This window comes from Ipomoea nil, unplaced genomic scaffold (assembly GCF_001879475.1).
Source record: "Ipomoea nil cultivar Tokyo-kokei standard unplaced genomic scaffold, Asagao_1.1 scaffold1564, whole genome shotgun sequence".
NCBI lineage: Eukaryota > Viridiplantae > Streptophyta > Magnoliopsida > Solanales > Convolvulaceae > Ipomoea > Ipomoea nil.
In genome coordinates this window covers 551,936-565,444 of record NW_017617992.1, presented here as the reverse complement: position 1 = coordinate 565,444, position 13,509 = coordinate 551,936, and the positions used below count along the sequence as shown (strand labels likewise).

The 13,509-nt window shown below is 34.8% G+C and overlaps 2 long non-coding RNA genes across 2 annotated transcripts; both read right to left on the bottom strand.

Annotated features, from left to right (window-relative positions):
* Positions 1-377: 377 nt before the first annotated feature.
* On the bottom strand, positions 378-1,746 carry LOC109189845. The gene is made up of 3 exons (XR_002055647.1): positions 1,661-1,746; positions 1,309-1,545; positions 378-501 (listed from the first exon to the last, which is right to left on the bottom strand). It is a non-coding gene; the product is annotated as an uncharacterized LOC109189845 (long non-coding RNA).
* Positions 1,747-7,130: 5,384 nt separating this feature from the next.
* LOC109189844 lies at positions 7,131-8,499 on the bottom strand. Its single transcript, XR_002055646.1, has 3 exons — positions 8,420-8,499; positions 8,062-8,298; positions 7,131-7,254 (listed from the first exon to the last, which is right to left on the bottom strand). It is a non-coding gene; the product is annotated as an uncharacterized LOC109189844 (long non-coding RNA).
* Positions 8,500-13,509: the final 5,010 nt, after the last annotated feature.

Below are 13,509 nucleotides of genomic sequence, written 5' to 3'. Positions count from 1 at the left end.
CATAGTTCTCAAACCAAAATTCAAGACAAATGTTCACTAAGTATTCATACCACTTTGGAACTCCAATCCCTACTTTCCAACTTGTCACTTAATCTTCTATATATTCTAAAAATTTCAAAACCTAAGCTCTTATAAAAATTCACAACTTAGGTTTCTTATATCCCAATGGTTCGTACCGCTCTGATACCAACTTGTAACACTCCAATTTTCATATCCAAAATTTCCTTAAATTTTTTTCTTAATTTACAATTTACTAAAATCATAGCGGAAGCATTAACTAATCAAAAGAAAACTGGGTGTTACCGCCACGCTCAGGTATCTCTCTTATACCCAAACGCTAATGCTAATAATACAACTTAAATTGAATAATCCAAATTCAACTTAATACATAAACTGCAAATAACATTACAACCATTTACTCTCAAAATATCAAATCTCCAATGAGTCAATTTAATTCCTGCTCAACTTGAATTCATCTCAAATTCCTTTATCCATGTTCACCTGTAAAAATGATTTTGACACAAAAATAGAGAGTAGACAAAAATTAGCATAAGCTAAGTAAGTTTCACTTCACCCCGTAAAATATAGGCTTGGATTTTATATTTTCAAAAGCTCATACAATTTTATTCTTTTCCAAAATACATGTGGTGTTATACTTTTCCTTGAATAGAGAATTAATATTTATAAATGGAGAATTAACAAATCTCATCAAAATCCACACAGAATCTGGACTAAAACCTATGTGCACACCCCCAGGGGATTCCAAGCCACTGGGTAGTATATGATCCAAGTAGCCAGGTTTTCCTGCCTGCTACCACACAAACAATTTGGAAACTGGATCATAACCTAAGTGATACACCCTCATGGGATTCCAAGCCCAATGAGTAGTAATTAGTCCAAGTGAACAGTACTCACATTTTTACTGAACACCACACTGTATACTATTTTCTCAAAATTTCACTATTTCTCCATAAATAAATACTCATCTCCAAAAATAACATTTTCTCTAAAATATATCATTTCTCCAAAAAATATAATTTTCTCCAAAATCATTTTTACTCCACAAGGTAAAACAAATTTCACCACGCGTATATACACCAAAATTTTCCAAGCCAACGATTTACACACACAGGGCTCGACACGTCGAAGCCCATTCTCAATATTTCGAGAATCACCACACAATAGTACCATTTATCGATAAATGCACTCATGTCCACATTAATAGCGTATATCATATCATATAACATATAGAATCAATACTTATAATACTCGGGGAAAATAGTAGTTTTAGTGAACATGAAGTCTTACCCTCGAAACCAAATTTCTATGAAACACTTAATATATCATCCTAGCAACTTTGATTGGGAACCTGCAAATTAATCAAACCTAATAATAATATTATTATTATTACTCTTTTAATAGTGTTACTGGAAACTATAAAATACCATCACTAACATCTAAAAACCACAATCATTACCTCATCATCTCGTGATTACCAAATAATCATTAACATCAACATCAAAATATCATCCTCCATCTCTGCCCCTATTATTCCGAACCAGTTCATCATCATCATCAAATATAAACATCATATATATTCTAATCATCATTATCCTTATCTAAAATCATTATCATAATCAACTTAAACTAACAAACAAACCTCATTATTTTTCACGCCATCCTCATGGGTGCCGTCACCATCCCCTTTCACCCTCATCTTAATTCCTCGGCGAGGTTTTGGGAGGCAGCAAGTGACATACGGCATCGTCAACACAAAACAAGAAAACGGCGGAGGAAGGTGATGGGGAAGTAGCAGAAACCAATAAGAGACCAAATAAGTTTAGGGTGGATTAGGGTTAACTTATGGAGAGATACAAGGGATATACATATACTAGGTAATATATACTGTTAATATAAACTATAATAGTATAATATAATATATTTAGGAATAGTAATATGGATACCGTCTAAAACGTACATATATATTTATTTGTATCAGAATAGCTATAGAATTAATAACAATTATTGCTAATTGCTAATTATTAGGCTCAATATCATAATCATAATAATATTAATAACAATAATAGGTCAAATTTGGAGCCCAAAGAATAAAATAAAATTAGGTAGAAGGATAGGAAAATTTAATAAGATTAACTCCGTACGCACAGACAGTCCTCATATATTGCCCAGAAAATACGGGGTATCACACTCTACCCTCCTTAAAAGATGTTTCGTCCCCGAAACATAACCACATAGTTCTCAAACCAAAATTCAAGACAAATGTTCACTAAGTATTCATACCACTTTGGAACTCCAATCCCTACTTTCCAACTTGTCACTTAATCTTCTATATATTCTAAAAATTTCAAAACCTAAGCTCTTATAAAAATTCACAACTTAGGTTTCTTATATCCCAATGGTTCGTACCGCTCTGATACCAACTTGTAACACTCCAATTTTCATATCCAAAATTTCCTTAAATTTTTTTCTTAATTTACAATTTACTAAAATCATAGCGGAAGCATTAACTAATCAAAAGAAAACTGGGTGTTACCGCCACGCTCAGGTATCTCTCTTATACCCAAACGCTAATGCTAATAATACAACTTAAATTGAATAATCCAAATTCAACTTAATACATAAACTGCAAATAACATTACAACCATTTACTCTCAAAATATCAAATCTCCAATGAGTCAATTTAATTCCTGCTCAACTTGAATTCATCTCAAATTCCTTTATCCATGTTCACCTGTAAAAATGATTTTGACACAAAAATAGAGAGTAGACAAAAATTAGCATAAGCTAAGTAAGTTTCACTTCACCCCGTAAAATATAGGCTTGGATTTTATATTTTCAAAAGCTCATACAATTTTATTCTTTTCCAAAATACATGTGGTGTTATACTTTTCCTTGAATAGAGAATTAATATTTATAAATGGAGAATTAACAAATCTCATCAAAATCCACACAGAATCTGGACTAAAACCTATGTGCACACCCCCAGGGGATTCCAAGCCACTGGGTAGTATATGATCCAAGTAGCCAGGTTTTCCTGCCTGCTACCACACAAACAATTTGGAAACTGGATCATAACCTAAGTGATACACCCTCATGGGATTCCAAGCCCAATGAGTAGTAATTAGTCCAAGTGAACAGTACTCACATTTTTACTGAACACCACACTGTATACTATTTTCTCAAAATTTCACTATTTCTCCATAAATAAATACTCATCTCCAAAAATAACATTTTCTCTAAAATATATCATTTCTCCAAAAAATATAATTTTCTCCAAAATCATTTTTACTCCACAAGGTAAAACAAATTTCACCACGCGTATATACACCAAAATTTTCCAAGCCAACGATTTACACACACAGGGCTCGACACGTCGAAGCCCATTCTCAATATTTCGAGAATCACCACACAATAGTACCATTTATCGATAAATGCACTCATGTCCACATTAATAGCGTATATCATATCATATAACATATAGAATCAATACTTATAATACTCGGGGAAAATAGTAGTTTTAGTGAACATGAAGTCTTACCCTCGAAACCAAATTTCTATGAAACACTTAATATATCATCCTAGCAACTTTGATTGGGAACCTGCAAATTAATCAAACCTAATAATAATATTATTATTATTACTCTTTTAATAGTGTTACTGGAAACTATAAAATACCATCACTAACATCTAAAAACCACAATCATTACCTCATCATCTCGTGATTACCAAATAATCATTAACATCAACATCAAAATATCATCCTCCATCTCTGCCCCTATTATTCCGAACCAGTTCATCATCATCATCAAATATAAACATCATATATATTCTAATCATCATTATCCTTATCTAAAATCATTATCATAATCAACTTAAACTAACAAACAAACCTCATTATTTTTCACGCCATCCTCATGGGTGCCGTCACCATCCCCTTTCACCCTCATCTTAATTCCTCGGCGAGGTTTTGGGAGGCAGCAAGTGACATACGGCATCGTCAACACAAAACAAGAAAACGGCGGAGGAAGGTGATGGGGAAGTAGCAGAAACCAATAAGAGACCAAATAAGTTTAGGGTGGATTAGGGTTAACTTATGGAGAGATACAAGGGATATACATATACTAGGTAATATATACTGTTAATATAAACTATAATAGTATAATATAATATATTTAGGAATAGTAATATGGATACCGTCTAAAACGTACATATATATTTATTTGTATCAGAATAGCTATAGAATTAATAACAATTATTGCTAATTGCTAATTATTAGGCTCAATATCATAATCATAATAATATTAATAACAATAATAGGTCAAATTTGGAGCCCAAAGAATAAAATAAAATTAGGTAGAAGGATAGGAAAATTTAATAAGATTAACTCCGTACGCACAGACAGTCCTCATATATTGCCCAGAAAATACGGGGTATCACACTCTACCCTCCTTAAAAGATGTTTCGTCCCCGAAACATAACCACATAGTTCTCAAACCAAAATTCAAGACAAATGTTCACTAAGTATTCATACCACTTTGGAACTCCAATCCCTACTTTCCAACTTGTCACTTAATCTTCTATATATTCTAAAAATTTCAAAACCTAAGCTCTTATAAAAATTCACAACTTAGGTTTCTTATATCCCAATGGTTCGTACCGCTCTGATACCAACTTGTAACACTCCAATTTTCATATCCAAAATTTCCTTAAATTTTTTTCTTAATTTACAATTTACTAAAATCATAGCGGAAGCATTAACTAATCAAAAGAAAACTGGGTGTTACCGCCACGCTCAGGTATCTCTCTTATACCCAAACGCTAATGCTAATAATACAACTTAAATTGAATAATCCAAATTCAACTTAATACATAAACTGCAAATAACATTACAACCATTTACTCTCAAAATATCAAATCTCCAATGAGTCAATTTAATTCCTGCTCAACTTGAATTCATCTCAAATTCCTTTATCCATGTTCACCTGTAAAAATGATTTTGACACAAAAATAGAGAGTAGACAAAAATTAGCATAAGCTAAGTAAGTTTCACTTCACCCCGTAAAATATAGGCTTGGATTTTATATTTTCAAAAGCTCATACAATTTTATTCTTTTCCAAAATACATGTGGTGTTATACTTTTCCTTGAATAGAGAATTAATATTTATAAATGGAGAATTAACAAATCTCATCAAAATCCACACAGAATCTGGACTAAAACCTATGTGCACACCCCCAGGGGATTCCAAGCCACTGGGTAGTATATGATCCAAGTAGCCAGGTTTTCCTGCCTGCTACCACACAAACAATTTGGAAACTGGATCATAACCTAAGTGATACACCCTCATGGGATTCCAAGCCCAATGAGTAGTAATTAGTCCAAGTGAACAGTACTCACATTTTTACTGAACACCACACTGTATACTATTTTCTCAAAATTTCACTATTTCTCCATAAATAAATACTCATCTCCAAAAATAACATTTTCTCTAAAATATATCATTTCTCCAAAAAATATAATTTTCTCCAAAATCATTTTTACTCCACAAGGTAAAACAAATTTCACCACGCGTATATACACCAAAATTTTCCAAGCCAACGATTTACACACACAGGGCTCGACACGTCGAAGCCCATTCTCAATATTTCGAGAATCACCACACAATAGTACCATTTATCGATAAATGCACTCATGTCCACATTAATAGCGTATATCATATCATATAACATATAGAATCAATACTTATAATACTCGGGGAAAATAGTAGTTTTAGTGAACATGAAGTCTTACCCTCGAAACCAAATTTCTATGAAACACTTAATATATCATCCTAGCAACTTTGATTGGGAACCTGCAAATTAATCAAACCTAATAATAATATTATTATTATTACTCTTTTAATAGTGTTACTGGAAACTATAAAATACCATCACTAACATCTAAAAACCACAATCATTACCTCATCATCTCGTGATTACCAAATAATCATTAACATCAACATCAAAATATCATCCTCCATCTCTGCCCCTATTATTCCGAACCAGTTCATCATCATCATCAAATATAAACATCATATATATTCTAATCATCATTATCCTTATCTAAAATCATTATCATAATCAACTTAAACTAACAAACAAACCTCATTATTTTTCACGCCATCCTCATGGGTGCCGTCACCATCCCCTTTCACCCTCATCTTAATTCCTCGGCGAGGTTTTGGGAGGCAGCAAGTGACATACGGCATCGTCAACACAAAACAAGAAAACGGCGGAGGAAGGTGATGGGGAAGTAGCAGAAACCAATAAGAGACCAAATAAGTTTAGGGTGGATTAGGGTTAACTTATGGAGAGATACAAGGGATATACATATACTAGGTAATATATACTGTTAATATAAACTATAATAGTATAATATAATATATTTAGGAATAGTAATATGGATACCGTCTAAAACGTACATATATATTTATTTGTATCAGAATAGCTATAGAATTAATAACAATTATTGCTAATTGCTAATTATTAGGCTCAATATCATAATCATAATAATATTAATAACAATAATAGGTCAAATTTGGAGCCCAAAGAATAAAATAAAATTAGGTAGAAGGATAGGAAAATTTAATAAGATTAACTCCGTACGCACAGACAGTCCTCATATATTGCCCAGAAAATACGGGGTATCACACTCTACCCTCCTTAAAAGATGTTTCGTCCCCGAAACATAACCACATAGTTCTCAAACCAAAATTCAAGACAAATGTTCACTAAGTATTCATACCACTTTGGAACTCCAATCCCTACTTTCCAACTTGTCACTTAATCTTCTATATATTCTAAAAATTTCAAAACCTAAGCTCTTATAAAAATTCACAACTTAGGTTTCTTATATCCCAATGGTTCGTACCGCTCTGATACCAACTTGTAACACTCCAATTTTCATATCCAAAATTTCCTTAAATTTTTTTCTTAATTTACAATTTACTAAAATCATAGCGGAAGCATTAACTAATCAAAAGAAAACTGGGTGTTACCGCCACGCTCAGGTATCTCTCTTATACCCAAACGCTAATGCTAATAATACAACTTAAATTGAATAATCCAAATTCAACTTAATACATAAACTGCAAATAACATTACAACCATTTACTCTCAAAATATCAAATCTCCAATGAGTCAATTTAATTCCTGCTCAACTTGAATTCATCTCAAATTCCTTTATCCATGTTCACCTGTAAAAATGATTTTGACACAAAAATAGAGAGTAGACAAAAATTAGCATAAGCTAAGTAAGTTTCACTTCACCCCGTAAAATATAGGCTTGGATTTTATATTTTCAAAAGCTCATACAATTTTATTCTTTTCCAAAATACATGTGGTGTTATACTTTTCCTTGAATAGAGAATTAATATTTATAAATGGAGAATTAACAAATCTCATCAAAATCCACACAGAATCTGGACTAAAACCTATGTGCACACCCCCAGGGGATTCCAAGCCACTGGGTAGTATATGATCCAAGTAGCCAGGTTTTCCTGCCTGCTACCACACAAACAATTTGGAAACTGGATCATAACCTAAGTGATACACCCTCATGGGATTCCAAGCCCAATGAGTAGTAATTAGTCCAAGTGAACAGTACTCACATTTTTACTGAACACCACACTGTATACTATTTTCTCAAAATTTCACTATTTCTCCATAAATAAATACTCATCTCCAAAAATAACATTTTCTCTAAAATATATCATTTCTCCAAAAAATATAATTTTCTCCAAAATCATTTTTACTCCACAAGGTAAAACAAATTTCACCACGTGTATATACACCAAAATTTTCCAAGCCAACGATTTACACACACAGGGCTCGACACGTCGAAGCCCATTCTCAATATTTCGAGAATCACCACACAATAGTACCATTTATCGATAAATGCACTCATGTCCACATTAATAGCGTATATCATATCATATAACATATAGAATCAATACTTATAATACTCGGGGAAAATAGTAGTTTTAGTGAACATGAAGTCTTACCCTCGAAACCAAATTTCTATGAAACACTTAATATATCATCCTAGCAACTTTGATTGGGAACCTGCAAATTAATCAAACCTAATAATAATATTATTATTATTACTCTTTTAATAGTGTTACTGGAAACTATAAAATACCATCACTAACATCTAAAAACCACAATCATTACCTCATCATCTCGTGATTACCAAATAATCATTAACATCAACATCAAAATATCATCCTCCATCTCTGCCCCTATTATTCCGAACCAGTTCATCATCATCATCATCATCAAATATAAACATCATATATATTCTAATCATCATTATCCTTATCTAAAATCATTATCATAATCAACTTAAACTAACAAACAAACCTCACTATTTTTCACGCCATCCTCATGGGTGCCGTCACCATCCCCTTTCACCCTCATCTTAATTCCTCGGCGAGGTTTTGGGAGGCAGCAAGTGACATACGGCATCGTCAACACAAAACAAGAAAACGGCGGAGGAAGGTGATGGGGAAGTAGCAGAAACCAATAAGAGACCAAATAAGTTTAGGGTGGATTAGGGTTAACTTATGGAGAGATACAAGGGATATACATATACTAGGTAATATATACTGTTAATATAAACTATAATAGTATAATATAATATATTTAGGAATAGTAATATGGATACCGTCTAAAACGTACATATATATTTATTTGTATTAGAATAGCTATAGAATTAATAACAATTATTGCTAATTGCTAATTATTAGGCTCAATATCATAATCATAATCATAATAATATTAATAACAATAATAGGTCAAATTTGGAGCCCAAAGAATAAAATAAAATTAGGTAGAAGGATAGGAAAATTTAATAAGATTAACTCCGTACGCACAGACAGTCCTCATATATTGCCCAGAAAATACGGGGTATCACAAGAAGTTTCTCCTTTGGATGCCTTTCTCTTCTGACTTTTCTTCCCATAGTCTGGTGAAAACTTCCAGAATAAATACCTATAGATTCCAACACTTTTGTGTTTTCTCAAAGGTATTCTCTTCTTCCTCAAGATTTCTCCAATGACAAGTCCATAGCCAATACCTTGAAGTTATTGATCTCCTATTAGTGGACTTCCAACTGGCTTTGCGGCAAAAATAAAGCCTATAATTTTGGTGAAAATGTAGTTCGCCCAATTGAACTTGATTCCACTCATGATTCCGTTCATCAAGCAAATATATGAAGCAGATAATTTGTTCAAAGTTCCCAATTTATTGTCAAGGGCTTTGTAAATTACGTCCAACAGCATCTCATATTCAGGCTTCAAGAGATTTTTCTCATCGCATAAATCTGGTATTTCTGGTGCTTTTGGACCTCGGATTTCATCCCTTGAAAAGTTGAAACAGCTTCTGATGTCTTCTTCTGAAATTTCAACTTGTGTTCCGCCAACAGTAGATAGAATTCGGTCATTCTTCACGTTTGCATGTAGGTAGAATTCTACCACATCTTCTTCAAATGCTCCAAAATACTTGTAGGAGAGAAAATCATAAAGTCCACAGTTCTTCAATGCTTGGATGATCTTCGCTGCTAGAACTTTGTCTTGAGCTCCATTCATGAAATATTCTCCGTTGAGAACCATTCCTACCGTGAGTTGTTTCACAAGCACGGTCAAATTTTTGGATTGTTCTATTTGCGCCATTGTGATCGATTCGGACAGTGATTGAGCCGGTTGGGAGAGAGATTTAGGCTTTCTGAGTGATCTGAGATTTTTTTTTGGTAGAGAAGATGAAGAGTTTTGTATGAGAGGGGGTTTTAGAGGGTTTTTCTCGGTTAGACAAGAGAGAAAGAGGGTATAGACGATTAAGTCCTTTTGTGTAAGGGTTACAAAGGTGACTCTCTAAGGATAGATGAGTCCTTTTGGTGAGGGTGTGTCAGGAGAGAGAGAGAATGCAATCACTATTAGACAACAGCATTTACTGCTCACAGTTTCTTAGAAATCTTTTAAGCACGTAATTGATTCTCGAAATGACACATAAGGTGGAGATTGAGTAGGAGAGGAGGTTTAGGATTTGATTTGGAGAGGGGAGATTTGAGAGGAGATTAGGTTGGAGAGACGGTTTAGGAGGTGGATTCTCGAACAAACAGGTTAGTTCTCTCACAAAATAAATAATATCAAATAAAATATCTCCATCTTTCAGAAATTGAATTTTCTTTAAAAACAATAACAACCATACGATAAATAATAATTTAAACACTTTGGTGGTATCAAAAGTCTTTCGGGATTTAATTACCCAAAACAATTAGGAAATAAACACATTTATATCTATATATATATATATATATATATATATATATATACACGTACACGGCAATACATATATAAACAACACAAATTTTGGTAAGTAATTAAATTTGTAACTTCTTCCCAAAAACAAATTTTATAAACCAAAAATAACTTGATACCAATTTTGAGAAACTTTTTGTATGGCAACTTTTTAAAACAACACAAATAATAATTAAACACATATGGTACATGCAATTCACGTAACAAATACTTATCATGCCACAAATCATTTAAATCAGTTTAAGAGAAATTAGGCATGTAAATAAATCATTCATGAAGATTAATACACATGTACCAAAGATTTACTTGCATTTCAAGTAACAAATTAGACCAACATGCGATTAACCTCAAAAATTCCTAAAATTGCATATTTATCAAAACAATTTTGCATGGCACATAAACACACGTAAAATAACACATGCAAATATATAAACAAATAGATAACACATATTGCAAAATTATTCACGCAGGTTTCAAACAAAAACATGAACAAACAATGCTAATTAAATTAAATTGAGCATACGTATCAATTATAATAAAGAGATTAAGTCCATTGATACTTAGCTCAATACGATCATTCTCAATTCATGCCTTAAGGTAGTGTAACACCCCAGATTTTCAAGACTTTTAAAACTTATATAATAAAGATAGAATCTCATTAAATCCCAAAATACGATACAAAGAGTACGGGGTGCTATGCCACACCCGAGCTAGAGAACTCGGGTGCACAGGCTAAATTCTAAAACCTCGATCAGTATCAATACTAAATCATGGCACGCAGGCCGAAAGGGAAAACTATCTAAGCTACGCCCCAAGAATCTAGCGCGCTCCAGTGATCTACTCGTCTGTGCCTGAAAGCCAAATATATCTGTTCAGCGAGAGATGCTGGTAACCCACTCCAACGCGTTGAAATACAATACATATAGAGATATATATAGATATACGAAAACCATTTTGAACATGAAGATATATCCTACGAACTCTAGCTTTTAAAACAGGGATAGACTCAACAGATAGAGCTAAGCACAGACAGCAGTTATACCAAGCATATACAGTTTACAACAGGCAAGACAGATAAGATAAGCACAATTAATAATCATAACCCAACATCTCAGTATAGATCCCATAGTCACATCCCCAAGACACTCGTAACAACAACTAATCCATATTTCATCACATAGCACACTTTGTTGGCGCCACAGGACCAATCGCATGCCCATATATGAGGGTCAGCGCTTATAGCTCTAACACGGCCCCGCAGCACCCTGCCCCGTATCGCAACACGGAGGGGTCGATCGCAACCGACCGATGAAACGCAGCTAATCATAGTTTGATCGCAACCAAATAGTCCACCATGGGACGAAGCCCCTCGTAAGGGGGGGGGGGGGGGAGAGTGTAACACCCCATGTTACGACCCCTAAAACCAATTAATCATTTAACCAATTATCCAAAGAAAGAATTAAATTACAATAATTGATTAGGGAAAAGGCCCACCATGGTCCGTGGGCCCTCACCCCTAAAACCCAACCCCTAGCCCTAAAAGGAATAGAATTAGCAAGCCTATAATATTAGTTCCTAATTAGGACACCTAAATATATAAATAGGGGACTTAAGAGGCACCTAGAACCCCCCCCCCCCCCCCACCACAATAACCCCTCACCACACAAGAAGTTCCAAGAATTCCCCTAGGACAAATCAAGAAAGAAGAAAGCTTCAAGAAAGACCCTTCATAGCCAAGGAATTAATTAAGGCTAAGAGGTAACCCATGTCTCAACAAAACCTATTTTCATAGCTATGATTCCCCTCTTAGGATTTCCCCATATTATTGTGTATTGATGATTTGTGATATTACTATTGATGATTGGTGGGATGATTCCATGGGTGATCTTGATGATGAGAGGTTCTTGATAATTATGGTGTTCTTGATGATTATATGATGTTCTTGATGATTATATGGTGTTCTTGATGTTCTTAATGATTATATGAGGTTCTTGATATCTATATGATATACCTACCGAATCTTTATTTTGGAAGATGAATTGTGTTCTTGTTGATTTAAAAATAATTAGAACCCTAGGTTATATCGTGGAATTCGTATGGAATTATTCTTGGTATATTGGGTGGGAATTCGCATGATTGGGTGTTGATAATGTTTAGAAAAGCATGATAGGTTATGTGCCGTATGTTTCTTGATTTTGATCAGTTAATTGCCTACGTGTGTTATCAATTGCGTTTGAAAGTGTCTAAGCATGGTTTCGGGTTCCACAAAGGTTCCCGGGGCGTTTTGGTGAAAAAGAGTCAGTGGGGGATAGGTGGGGGTAGGGGACCCGCCACCTACCCACGGCCAAAGGACGCCTCGCCGGCAGCGGGCGGGCAGCTACCCACCAGGCACCCGCTGCTCGGAACAGTTCCGCCGGCGGGTGACCCCTCACCCACCGGCTACCCGCTAGTTTGTACCCCACCTTGGGATTTTGGCTTCCCCGTTTGATATTCCCCCGACCCCCGTGGTGTCCCAATGGACTCCGTCCATCGTGCCTATATCTAGTTTGATATTTCGGGTACCGTTCGTAGGTTTTGTGAGTCTTATATATTGCATGCTAGTTGAATTGGTATCCCGTTGACCTAGGTGAAAGAAGCATGAACCCCTTAGGATCATTCTCAGTATGTGAAGGATCACGCATAGGTTTTGTTTACGTTTTCTCCCCCTTCCCAATGTGTAATGTGGGTTGCATGTGCTTGCTATGTGTTATGTGTGCGTGATACCCCAATTCAGTTGCGATCGGATTGGTTATTCCTGAGCTGCGGTCAGATTTACACTCTTGGGCTGCGGTCCACCGTTTGGTTGCGATCAAACTATGATGAGCTGCGGTTCATCGGTCGGTTGCGATCGACCCCTCCGTGTTGCGATACGGGGCAGGGTGCTGCGGGGCTGTGTCAGAGCTATATGCGCTGACCCTCATGTATGGGCATGCGATTGGTCCTGTGGCGCCAACAAAGTGTGCTATGTGATGAAATATGGATGAGTTGTTGTTACGAGTGTCTTGGGGATGTGACTATGGGATTTATACTGAGATGTTGGGTTATGATTATTAATTGTGCTTATCTTATCTGTCTTGCCTGTTGTAAACTGTATAT